The sequence below is a fragment of the Cimex lectularius genome, unplaced genomic scaffold (genome assembly GCF_000648675.2).
Source record: "Cimex lectularius strain Harlan isolate CLEC.00 unplaced genomic scaffold, Clec_2.1 scaffold116, whole genome shotgun sequence".
NCBI classification, from domain to species: domain Eukaryota; kingdom Metazoa; phylum Arthropoda; class Insecta; order Hemiptera; family Cimicidae; genus Cimex; species Cimex lectularius.
In genome coordinates, this window is record NW_019392765.1 from 2,019,328 (window position 1) to 2,031,266 (window position 11,939).

At 38.0% G+C, this 11,939-nt stretch overlaps 1 protein-coding gene across 1 annotated transcript in view; it reads right to left on the bottom strand.

The window, feature by feature from the left end:
* LOC106663694 (proton-associated sugar transporter A) overlaps nt 1-11,939 on the bottom strand; it is a 57,440-nt gene that overhangs the window by 25,550 nt on the left and 19,951 nt on the right. The gene's annotated exons all lie outside the window — the stretch shown is intronic.

An 11,939-nucleotide genomic window follows, 5' to 3' on the forward strand; every position in this document is an offset into this window, starting at 1 on the left:
GGATGTGGTATAAGAGGTGTGGGAGACACATCGAGGGATACATCGGTGAAATGTAGGTCGTAGGGGGAAGTAAAAAGAGTTTAAATATAGTTAAAGTTGTTTAAGATAAGGTAGGCAATTTGAGATGTGACACACGGTACGCGGATGTATATGCTGAAAGTAAACATCTGTTCAAATGTGGACTTTATACAATTGTTTACTCGACAATTTAAACAGAATAATGGACAATAGACACAATAAATAATATTTAGCGAGATATGGCCATCCACGTGCCACTATAAAGGACGTGTCGATAATAACCAGCTATTTAAAAATAAAATTAGGGTGTCGATGAATTGCCACGTTTACTCTTTAATGCATTAAAGTTTGCAAAGGAAAAATAATGTAGTAGCATAGTTAGTATTAACGACATTTTAACTGTCTGTGAAATTTGTGGAGTGATGAACTTGATAGACCTGCCCTGTTCTCGCTGGTTTTGTTACCCTGATGCAATTACATTTTTACCACCTTCAGTAAATGATTAGCCAAAAATGGAACACGACTGAGAAAATGACAATCGAACCCTACCATTGTTGGAAGGATGCGGAATATGTCTGATAGACAAAACCAGCGAGGTTTGTCAGAACAGAACAAGCAACATCGTTAAATTGTATTTTACGCAATTCATTACTATAGTTTGTGCTTTGAAAATAGTTAAAGGTAAATACAAGTTTATTATTGTAAGGAGTCATAAAAGAACAATCAGCAAATTGAGCAGTTGATAGAAGCTAATGATCTGAAAACTCAGGTGTACGATTGAGCAGCTCTTTAGTAAATTGAAATTTCTGAAAAAAAAGCCACTCATTAAATGCTTTTTTGCTGAATTCTCAGTAATAACGTGCCATTTAATCGATTTTATCGTTGTCAAGTCGCTGATGAATAAATTTTAAAAAGTTGTTCCAACTGAGCGGACTCCTAGAGCTAAGAAACATGTCTTATCACACTGCCGTGATCCCGACTAAAGCCAAACATTTATGGCCAGTTGACAATAAAAATAAAGGTATCAGACGGATGCAAAACGGACTTTTTTTGTTTGTCTTAACCCTCATATAATTTTATCTTGATATTCTTTTCGCAAGAAAAAATTTCGTATACAAAACTTTTAAAAAAATCGTATATTTTTGAAAGAATCACATACTGAATTTCATGAAGCTTCATATATTTGATTTATGAATTAACACTTTCTAAATAGCTCAGAGAGATGAAATTTTATCATTTTTCCTGCGCCACCAGCTGGTGTCACAGTTTCATGGTTTGACCATTTTTTACATGGTCACGTCGTCTTCAGTTATTGTTGTAATTTTCGGCAAATCAAACAACTGCGTCATATTACATAATTAGTTAAAATACTATTTATGCATCTAAGCTGCTACCGCGCCAGACGAGCAACTGAGCTAGTTACTATAACCACTTGGTTTAGTGTAACCCACATAATTGATAAAGTCGCGTGTTTAAAGACGTCTTATTTACTTTTTTTAGTAGGTAATATTATTGTTTATATGTATTCAATTTTTGTTTTTGTTTTAGGGCAGATAAACTAAATGAGTCATCGTTACCATCTCCTTCTTTGAGTTTCTAGACTCTATTTCTTTTCTCACTTGCGATTTAAACTTACTAATTATTTTTAATTCTTTTTCTTCTACTACTGTTCTTTTTTTCTATTCCTCCAGCCAGGTTTTGATGTTTTGTTATAAAACGGTAACCAACTCTTCTATTGCTATAGTCTTTCTCTACCACAGGGCCTCGTAAATAAAATAACAGAAATAAAAAACAGAAATAAATGGAAACAAAGAGAAAGATAAAAACATGATAGTCTCGTTAGCCTTCACAGTAACCTACAGTAAGACCCTTCGTTCACACTAATAAATTACATTTTCATATTCATACACAATCCCAAGAGTATTCGATATTCCTCTGGGTAATTGAGGATTACCCATTTCATTCCCCCTAATAAATTTCAATCACACTACTCCAAAGTACTCGATATTCCTCAGGGTTTTTGGGGATATGCCCTTACATTCACGCTAATAAATTACTTTCGCACGCTAGACTACATTCACACTGCCCCAGAGTATTCGATATTCCTCAGGGCTATTGGAGATATGCCCTTACAGTCACGCTAATAAATTACATTCCCACATTCATCCACACTCCCCAGAGTATTCGATATTGCTCGGGATAATTGAGGATTATCCATTTCATTCACGTTAATAAATTACATTCACACACCAGACTATATTCACACTTCCTCAGAGTTCACAATATTCCTCAGAGTTTTTGGGAATATGCCCTTACATTCACGCCAATAAATTACATTCCCACTACGCCAGAGTACTCGATATCCCACGTTGTTTTTGGGGATATGTCCTTCCATTACATTCACCCACCATAGACAGTCACACTACCCCTGAGTACCGATATTCATCGGGGCTATTGGAAAATTCACGCTTTTAAAATAGGCAAAATAATATATAATAATAAACAAAATAAAATAAAACTCACCTTCGTGCTCACTACCCGTATTATTGGATATTCCTCGGAGTCATTGGGGATAAGCTCCTCGTCATTTTTGTATTATTATTGTATATATGTTTATTAATATTGTTTATAATATTATAAACTATTATTAGAGTGAATAAAATAACTTTAAACTATTTTAACAATTAAATTACATGGTTCAAGAAGCAAGTTTTGGCTTTTTTTTTTTAAATCCTGCTTGATTTTAAATTTAATTAGGTCGCACATCTTGCGCTACCCGCTAGCATTAGCTACAAACTTGAATGCTCAAAAAGTTTTGTGCGGTGCTTGTGTGTAGAGAATTTTGTCTTGCGCCTTGAGCCTTCATGATGCGGGATAAGAGTTTTAAACTTGTCTCTATGGTCTCAAACTGTTTTTATAGTTTACAGGATCCAAGAACTGTAATTATATTGAGCTGTTTCAAGTTAAAGAATCCCAGTCCAAGAATGACTCTCAAAGATAATTTTGACGTTGGAAAATCTTTTGAAGCACGCCCAGAATCCAATGCCATATCCTACTTGTTGTTTACAAAGGGCATAAGAGGCTACTAGCTTTTGAGACCGGTTTAAAGATATAAGATCCTGTATTCATTTTTTTTATTTTTTTTTTATTTTCGGCATTATTTAAATAAACCTCACCGTCCGGTTAGTAACAATATGTTTATTGGTTCATTTCAAATGATCGGGGATGAAAAAACTCTTGCAATGCGACTCACCTTTTAATAATTCTTTTTCGTTTTGTTTAAATGATTTTTATCATTTCGGAGCAATGGGCCCAGAGAACACGGTGATTAATGTAGCATCAGGTGCAATTAGTTTCCCGCGTCACCAAGGCCTTCCAGGAGGAAAACAGCACCATGTCTACATTATTCCTTACAGATGCAGGCGGTTTCTCAAAGAAAAAAATTGGTTCGGGTTAGTCGGTCTACCGGAAAACAAAGTTCGGTATAACAGACAATATTAAAATATTTTCAATATATTTTAACTAAAATAGGTCAACTTTTAATCTTATGCTGGAATTTACGTCTATTTTTTTCTATTTAGGCTATCTGAACATTAAAACATACGATTATAACATAATCCAACACAACATTTTTTTGTAATTCCTTAAATTCACTAATTTCGTGGTCCGCTTGACCATTTAATATATTACAATTAATTAAGGTTTTTAGTTGAGATAGAAAAGTCAATGGCACGACCGGGATTCGAACCCACGATCTTCGGTAGATACGCCGCTGCTCTACCACTTGAGCTATCGTGTCCTCGATCCGCTCGGACACTAACTTCCCATCTTACACGACATTTGGGAAATGGCAAAAAGGAGGGAAAATTGAAAAGGTGGGGACTCTTCTATTGCTATATTCTCTCTTTACCTCAGACCTCGTCAATAGAAAACACAAATAAAAACAGAAATAAACGGAAGCAAAGAGAAAGATAAAACATGATGATCTGGTTAGCATTCAAACTAACCCATAGTAAGCCCCTTCATTCACACTAATAAATTACATTCCAAATTCATTCACCATCCCCAGATTATTCGATACTCCTCGAGGTAATTGGGGATTACCCTTTTTATTCCCACTAATAAATTACATTCACACAACTCCAAAGTACTCGATATTCCTCAGGGTTTTTGGCGATAATGCCTTTACATTCACGCTAATAAATAACATTCTCACACCAGACTACATTCACTCAGCCCCAGAGTATTCGATATTCCTCAGGGCTGTTGGAGATATGACCTTACATTGACGCTAATAAATTACATTCTCACAGTCATTCACCCTCCCCAGAGTATTCGACATTCCTCGGTATAATTGAGGATTACCCATTTCATTCACGTTAATAAATTACATTCACACACCAGACTATATTCACACTTCCTCAGAGTACTCAATATTCCTCAGGGTTTCTGGGGATATGCCCTCACATTCACGCTAATAGATTACATTCCCACAGTCACTCACATTCCCCAGAGCATTCGTTATTCCCCGGGGTAACTGACGATTATCGACTTCATTCACACTAATAAATTACATTCCCACTACGCCAGAGTACTCGATATTCCTTAGTCGTTTTGGGGATATGTCATTTCATTCGCGCTAATAAATTACATTCACGCACCAGAGTACAGTCACACTACTCCTGAGTACTCGATATTCATCGGGGTATTTGAGGATTCCCCCCCCCCTTCATTCACACTATTAAATTACATTGACACTACCCCAGAGCGCTCTTTATTCCTCAGGGTTAAAATAAACAAAATAATATATAATAATAAACAAAATAAAATAAAACACACCTTCGTTCACACCAGACTATATTCAAACTTCCTCAGAGTACTCGACATTCCTCAGGGTTTTTGGGGATATGCCCTTACATTCACGCTAATAAATTTCATTCCCACATTTCCCAGATCATTCGTTATTCCTCAGGGTAACTGACGATTATCGACTTCATTCACACTATTAAATTACATTGACACTACCCCTGAGTGCTCTATATTCCTCAGGGTTAAAATATGGCCACTTTTTGGCATTTTCAATCCTTTTTAAAAAGATAGTTCCTACTCACAGTAATTACTCACTTTATTTACTTTACTTACTTACTTTACCTACGTACTAACTTGCTTCTTAAACCATCTAATTTAATTGGTAAAATAGTTTAACATTATTTTATTCACTCTAATAATATGTTATAATATAAACAATATTAATAAACATAATATACAATGATAATACAAAAATTACGAGAAGCTTAACCCCAATGACTGTGGCATCCTGATGATAGATATTTATGTTTTTCTCAAGTAAGGTAGCGTTTGCATGGAAAAACAATTCGTAAGGGGCTGAAGATAGGCATAAGGACTATACGTTGCAAGTTGCTGCAAATAGGGTGTACTATCACCAGAAATTTCAGAGTACTTGATATTCCTCGGGGTGGGGTTAAACAACCCCTTCCTTTCACGCTGATAAATTACTTAACCTGATAACTTGATTATTCTAATAAATTAAACATAAACACAAAACAAACACTGTACATATTTAAAAATCCCTACAGCCCTGAGGAACCCGAACAGCGATCTGTGCACGCCTTCCCCCAAGACTATGCACAGGTCCAAAGAAATACCAAAATATTGGCTAAATAAATCGAGGCTTCTGCAATTGAAAAATGCTACGTTGTTCTATCCTTGCATGACGGATACCTACGCGGTCGCTTTCCAGCCAGAAGGTACCGGTGCGTTATTCTTGTATGCCCTATGCGTAGTCTTGTCAGTATGACATTTTCCCTTTTCGACCCCTCATTGGACAAGGACCGACGTGTTTCTTAACCTTCCTTCTCTTTTTATTTATGTGTTCTTTCTTTTTACCCGTGTCAACTCGGCCTTAATCTGTTAGCTGCGCTTAGGTTATAAGCAGGGAGAGGCCATTGCTGATTCGTCGGATAAATTTCAGGCGAATTGTTTTCTTTCCAGTCTATGAAATCGTCAAATAGAGCAATATGGTCATTGACTTTCCTCTCTAAATCAAGTTCCTGTATACTTCAAACGAACTTTATTTAATCTTCTGATTTCCTGAAAAACAAATGGATTTTAATATAAAAATCACATATTGCAATATTCGAATTGTTTTTGTTTTTAACGTCTGGTTTGTTAAACAATTAATTTAATAAGTCCATTATAGTTCGTGGTTTGATTGACCAATTAACATTTTTCAATTAATTAATTTAATAAAGATGAAATTAATCTTAATAAAAAGAGGGGCTACGATGAAAACAAATCTATCGAATTGATATAGTTTGAGTCGGTTTTGTTTCGATTTGAACGAAAGACCTTTCCCTTTCTTAAACCTACAGACCTTTCAAGGGGAGAATCTAAGCTGATTTGCCCAATTACTCTTGGTACGGGACGAAAGCCTCTTCATTCATTTCATTTCACTGGCATGTTCAGAATTCCCCTGACTTCCACGCTTTCCTCCAGGGGCAATAATGGCTGCTTTTAAGCGTACATTTTTTGCCCAATTAGCAAACTAATAAATGAAACTTTTGCGAATTTATTCATTTAAAAAAGTAACAAAATAAAATAACAGAAATAATCTAATCCGAACCTTTCTTTTGCAGTTATCCCAAATGTGTTCCTTTGGGGAAGGTTGCTGGCCATAGACAGGTATGGATTTCAGGTGTTCGGGTACTTAAAAACACATGTTGCCTTATGTGGCCGATCATGCATAACCACATATCTTAAGACATTCAAGGCCGCCTTGGATTGGTACTCGGTTTGTGTCACCCAAGAAATGACCTCCCAGAACATGATAAACCCTCCGCCAAATGTCGCTGATGGTACCTTTTCATGTTTTTTCGATCAGACTTTTGATGTCACGTATGTTGTACAAACCAGCCAACAAAGAGAACTCAAAAAATTTAATGGCTACTATTGTATATAACTTCAATAAAAATAAATAGCATCAAAAGTAACAATGTTGGCCTCCGTGTAGATCAGGTCGAGGATCCAATCTGATTACACGACATTTGAAAAATGGCAAAAAGGAGGGAAAATTAAAAAAAAAAGTGCGGTTGAGATGGGAAGTTGGTGTCCGAGTGGATCGAGGTCACGATAGCTCAAGTGGTAGAACAGCGGCGCATCAAGCCGAAGATCGTAGGTTCGAATCCCGCTCGTGACATTGACTTTTTTTATCTCAACGAAAAACTTTAATTAATTGTAATATATTAATTGGTCAAGCGGACCACGAAATTAGTGAATTTGACAGGATATTTAATTTTATGGAAAATCATAACTGAAATTTGTCAGAATTTAAATTATAATTATTCGTTGAAAACCAATTATTAAGTTTTATTAAGGCGTGGTGAAGTTGTAAGTTGTGGTGTAGTTGTAGTTGTTGTATTGGTGTAAGTTCTAAGTTGTAAGTTGTTCCAATCAGAAATAGAATTAATTTTTAAGAATATTTTTATATCATCTGTCAAAAGTGGGTCATAACGGATGGAAAAGAATCTGAGATATCGTTTATATAGATTTTAAAAAGAAAAGGCCCTATGTGCGACCCTTGAGGAACTACAGAAGTTGCCAGAAAACTATGCGACAATACCGATTATTTAAAATACCATGTAAGCCCAATTTTTGTAATTTATGTAGTAGAATCGTTTAAATTTGACAGCGTATTTTATTTTATGGAAAGTCATAACTAAAAATTTGTCAGAATTTAAATTATAATTATTCATTGAACACCATTTTTAGGTTTTATTAAGGCATGTTGAAGTTGTAAGAAATCAGAAACAGAATTCATTTTTAAAAATACTTTTAAATCATCTGCGCAAAGTAGGGTCATAACGCTGATGGAAAAGAAGCTGAGATATCGTTTATATAGATTTTAAAAATAAAAGGCCCTATGTGCGACCCTTGAGGAACTACAGAAGTTGCTAGAAAACTATGCGACAATACCGATTATTTAAATTACCAAGAATGTCTAATTTTCGTAATTTATGTAGGAAAATCGTATGATCAACACTATCAATAGCTTTTGAAAAGTCAGTGTAAATACGATCAACTTGTAGTCCTACAGAAAAAGATTGTAATTTATTATCTTAAATATTAGTAAATTGGTTAATGTAGATATTTGTGAATGAAAACCATGCTGATTTGGAACAATAAAGTTTTTAAATTTTGAGTTTAAGGAATTCTTTCAAAAATTTTGCCTACAGCAGGTTGGCCTATAATTACAAATATTACTTTTATTTTCATTTTTAAAAAGTGGTACTATAAACTATTTAAACGCCACTATTTTAATCATGAAGATCATTAGTATTTATACAAATATTCTAGCATTTTTGTATATCGAATATATTGAAAAATGATGTGTTGTGATTTGCGTTGCACATTGCTTCCTAAAGCCCGGTTTAGAAAGTGTTTTTATTGGAGCTGGTAGAGAAGAGCGAAGCCAGAGGAGACGGATCGACCCCCATTTCAAGGGGCTTTATTGCTATCTATAAACTCAATTGTGAAAGAGCAGATTGAATCGTATTCACACTGCTCGCCGGTAAATTATTTCAAAACCCGCCGGCTTACAGTTTGTTTAGGGGCGTTTTACATATCTAGAGTCACTTTATTGTTGTTAGCTATCTGACGACGTCAACCCGAAAAATATTTGCTCCTGTAAAACATTTCTTGGAGATTAATTAATGTTATGTAAAAAGAGCCACACGCTTGTTTTACTAATGTTATATAATGTTGTCTTCCCCTTTTTAAATATGTAATAGCAAATTTGATTTATTTCTCATTTTATGGCAAACATAATTGCTTTTATTTGTTTGCCAAACAATTCGTCATCAACGGCCTAATATAAATGTTTTTAAAATTAGACTATAGTTCTTTTAAATTATACGCCAGATATCTCATGACTATGCTTGAAAAGGGCTTTTTTAATTTGACAGAAAACCTCGATTTTTCGTATTACCAATTTGATACTACTATGCAATACTAACTCTTTATGTTAAGTCTTTCCAAATGAATGTTTTTACAGAAAAATGTTGATTCCTCTTGCAATGAAATTTAAAACCAATGTACTATAATTAAATTTATTTTATATATTATTGCCCAACCTGGCAACGAATTAATATCCAGATACAAATCGGACACCAGAAATATCGACGGAGTGTGAGTCTAAGGCCATGAATACGATAATAGATTTTTGTTTAAAAAGTTGTGTGACAAATATATGGACCACTGTAAATTCAATATTATCGGGTCGTCCCGCCGAGCTCCCTAGATCTCCCAGAGTATTGGGGCTCGTCCAGCGTAAACTACCGGATTCGCTCCGGCCGCGGTTTTGTTTAAAGTGGAATGTCTAACCACCCCTTAGAGGAACACTGTCCTGGGAAGGACTACTCACAGGGGCCATCAACCCTGGTGCCTGGGGGTAACCAATGATGGAGACCTATTACCTTTCTTACCTTTCCTACCCCTTTCCTTTTCCCTCCCTCCCCCTCTGCTTTGGCAGAGGATTCCTGGGTTACTGAACCCGCACCCCTCAGGTAACGGGTGCATCAGTAGGGAGTTCGTATGACCTCCCGGGTGGGCGATCAGTCCCACCTTAAAAGTAATACTGAACCACGGGAGTAGAGTATCCAAGCGGCTCTACTAATTGAGGTTGGACTCGTGGTGGCGTGGTTTGTAAACAAATTTATCTTAGCTGGAGGGTACCAGCCAACCGGTGTTGGAGCTAGAGTGCCTTCTCTATCTGTTCGGGGGTTGTGAAAGGCACGGCTAAAAGGCTGTGCTGGAAATCACAAAACTGCCTTTTTTAAGGCACAGTATGGATGTGCCCCAATCAGGGCACTTCTGAACTTGGCTAGTATTGCACCACCTCGCTGGCCAAGGGATGTGACAAGTTCATGCATGTAAAAATCTTCCTGGTGTTCTTTCGACAACACTAGGCGTCTGAGAAGTCCCCTTGGGGATAAGTCCGAACGTTCAAGATCCTCATGGGTCTCAACGCCCATGAGTAAAGATGGGAACATCTGTCCTGGGAAGGAAACCGATAATGGTACCCCTGAGTTATAGGTTCACACTAAGTTCTTGCCAGTCTAAGCTACTACGAGTCCATTTGGTAATTTAGCAGGGTTTGGACTTGGAACATTTTCTGCTACCCCCGTGAGCGTTGTCTTATATCATTGAGGTTCTTTAGTGTGCGCACCTAGCCTTCCGGCCTTATCACACGTTTAGATTCTCAAGTTAGGAGAGACTCACCTCCGCGCGCGAAAATGTGCTTCTTCCGCGAGGTTCGGTGTAGAAGCCCACAAATCCACAGACTAATAGACATGCCGACTTCTCCCGCTTGCCCCTTCCGAGGGGGTGGTTAACGTTGTGCACTTAACCAGTGCCGCTCGTAATGGGAACCGACAAAAGTGGCCCAAATGCATCAGCCAAGTATCCCAACGCACTCCCTAGATAGAGAAGACTACTCTATTTCTCTGGGTATAGGGGCTCCGCTAGCGTCGAAACCTCCGGATTTCTGCTACCCCGTAGTTCAGATGGTTATGCACCCTCCCCATCTATGCAGACAGGATCTGGTACCCTAACCTACGCATTCCTCTGATGCAGTACCCACCGTCCGCTGCTGACACGAATCTAGCTTGTGCTTTAGAGAGGGTGCCACGCTTTCAAGGCTACACCATTATGGTGCGCCTGGATACCAATGGTTATGATAGGTCTCAAGGAAGTATCCCGTAGGACCTGGATTGAGAAAGGGAAATGACTGAAGACACGAGGCTCACCTTTTCAGGTTGCAACCCCCGCCTAGGCCATATTGTACCACCCATTGTCACCGTAATCCCACATTTATGGCTCCTCTGGGTGGATAAAAGAAATGAGATGGCCGTTAAAGCGTCGAACGAATCGACCACCTATCCCGACCAGGAACGTATGTAGGACTGTGTGACCGCCCGGCACACATCTCGGATAGGAGCTGTTGATTTTCAGATACCCTTCTCCACAAGGGCGTATTCAGGGGGAGAGGTGGTCAGGCTATCCCCTACGAGTAACGGGTGTCTCCGGGGATTCTCAGACCCCTCCTGCCCGGAGGTCTACCCGCCATAGATGGTATTTGTCTCCTGCCAGGTCATTGCCACATAAGAAAACACATGCACCGGATAGAAGTACAGACAAGAAACACTGTGCAGATACTGCCAGGAAGAGGAGGAGGCCGCAGAACAGGTGCAGGTTTTTGCAACTAGGACAAGAAAGAGCCGCTGGCAAACTATGAAGGCTAATTAACAACCTGAAGCTGGCCAGTGAGTTATAAAAACCAGAGGAGCGCAATAGATCTATTCAGGCAGAGTTGCAGATGGCCTTGTGAACGCCTCTTTTCACTGTTAAGTGGTGACCCACCACGGTGCGCGCTACACCCTCGCCCGGAAAACACGTATGTGAAGATGAGGCGAAAACGTGCCTACCTACCTAAAGCTTATTTTAGAGTTTTTTAAATTGGCGTTTTAATATAAAATTATAACACTGAAGGCTGATATTAATCATTCCCTAAATAATTGCTATATAGGTGATGCTTGATGGTCTGCGAGTCAGTGGTCGACGCTTCACCATTTTATCGGTCCGTATTGCCTTGCTGGTTTATGCTTCACCCTTGTTCCCACGGGGTGTGGCTTGCCGACATCAAAGACTTGGTCCTTGACGGATGACAAGCCTCAGTACGGTTCGACCATCCGTTCCCACGGCCTGTTGTGGTTTGTTGCAGTTGCATAATAGAACACTTTACTAGTGATGTTCTTCAAAACTTCAACAAACAAACAAAAATTAGGCAATGAGTGGCGCAAGAGATTCACCAAATTCGGCTTACGGTTGGAATACGACATATCATA